This window comes from Crocuta crocuta, unplaced genomic scaffold (assembly GCF_008692635.1).
Source record: "Crocuta crocuta isolate KB4526 unplaced genomic scaffold, BGI_CrCroc_1.0 scaffold273, whole genome shotgun sequence".
Classification (NCBI taxonomy): domain Eukaryota; kingdom Metazoa; phylum Chordata; class Mammalia; order Carnivora; family Hyaenidae; genus Crocuta; species Crocuta crocuta.
Window position 1 is genome coordinate 2,309,410 of NW_027529425.1, and position 1,638 is coordinate 2,311,047.

Consider the following 1,638-nt stretch of genomic DNA (forward strand, 5'->3'; position numbering starts at 1 on the left):
GGCTCCCCCGAGCCCTTCTCCCCTCCTTGCCTCCTGCCTCTACAGCTGGGACTGCCCTGAGCAGGCGAGGCGCCACGTTACTAGGATCCCCACAGTAACCCCTCCTGTGAATCCTGTGGTTCTGTGGACCTACTGGGTCCTACTCCCCCCAGAAGCTTCTGACCTCCCACCCTGTGCCTGGTCCTGGCCTGTCCCTTCACTGAGCCCCCAGAGCATTGATCAGTGCCCACCCTGAGCTCAGATGTCATCAATATTATCTCCTCAGATTCTGAACTCCCTGCCAGTTCCCTTCGGGTGGTTCTCACCCAGCAGTCTCCAACAATATTGTGGATGGAGAGGGGCAGGGGAGATAGGTGGTTATATACAGAGGTGAATGGATAGATGGGTGAGGGGTAGGTGGGTGGATGGGTAGATGGATGGATGGGTGAGTGTGTGGGTACATAGATTGGTGAGTGGGTAGATGGATGGATAACGGGTAGGTGAGTGGGTAGGGGGATGGATGGTCAGTGGGTGGGTAGACAGATAGATGCTAAGGAGATGGGGAGGTCGGTGGGTAGGTGGTTGGATATTTAGAGAGAAGAGGTGATTCTTCTCTCAGGAAGTTTATGAACTAAGGAGTGAAGCCAGCCCCTGATGGCAGTAGTGACATAGGTAGTCCTTCATGCAGGTGACTCAATGCTTTGAGTTTCAGAGCAGACTTTGTCTATTCAGTACCCTTTATCATAAATTCACCAAAATTTTCAGGTTGGCCTTGGAATGGTCACAGTAGGTTTTTACCAGGCTTACTTACCTCTGGACTGCTGTTTGGCCTGGGCATCAGTCAGCCCACAGTTGTTTGTTTCCTGAGCGATACTGAAGGATGGTACGGAGCTGGCTGGGACAGAGCCCCCGTTGAGGGGCCATGCCCACCTGGATGCAGGGAGAGGGGAGAACAGGGGCATGAGAGCAGTGTTCGTGGTCACTGCGTGCTGGCTGTCAGCCACAGCCCTGCCTCACTCAAGTGAGCCATAAAAGTATGCATAGGACCCTGGGCTCCAGGAGGAGCTAGAGAGACTGAGGGGCCCCCAAACCAGCAGGTATCAGAACAGAGGCTGCCCAGGTGGGGGCCGTAGGGAGAGGTCTAAGGGTTGGGAGGCTGTGGTCCCCAGTGTGAAGACAGCCTGGGAGGGGGTCCCCAACCCTCCTGGACCACTTAGCAGTGTGAAGCCCCTTCCAGATGAAATGCTGAAATGAGCCAAATGGTTTGGACAAAATGAGCGGGTGACTCAGTCTTAAATATTTTGTTACACTCATTGTTTTCAGGTTAAAGGAAAAAAAGAAGTGGGTGTTTTACACATTCCTATGAAAGGGATTTAGGGGGTTTCCTGTTTAACCCCCAGGGACCCCCCCCTTCCCCTAGAGACAGTGTACTGAGAGTGCATCGCCACTAGGGGGCACAGGACACCCAGGTGGGGCCAGAGGTCTCCCTGGGACCCTAGGTGAATAGGAGAGGTTCTCGAAAGCAGATGATCCAAAGCCAGGAGGGCTGGAATCCAGGGTGGCATTTTTAGCAGGGGTTGGGGGGCATCTTATCTGACATGAGGATCCCTAAGGCAGGGGGCCAGGGAGAGCGAGTCTGGACAGTCAGGGCCCCTTGTC

The 1,638-nt window shown here is 54.4% G+C and overlaps 1 protein-coding gene across 1 annotated transcript in view; it reads left to right on the forward strand.

Moving 5' to 3' along the window:
- LOC144227149 (tectonin beta-propeller repeat-containing protein 1) overlaps nt 1-1,638 on the forward strand; it is a 32,298-nt gene that overhangs the window by 6,875 nt on the left and 23,785 nt on the right. The window lies entirely within an intron of this gene.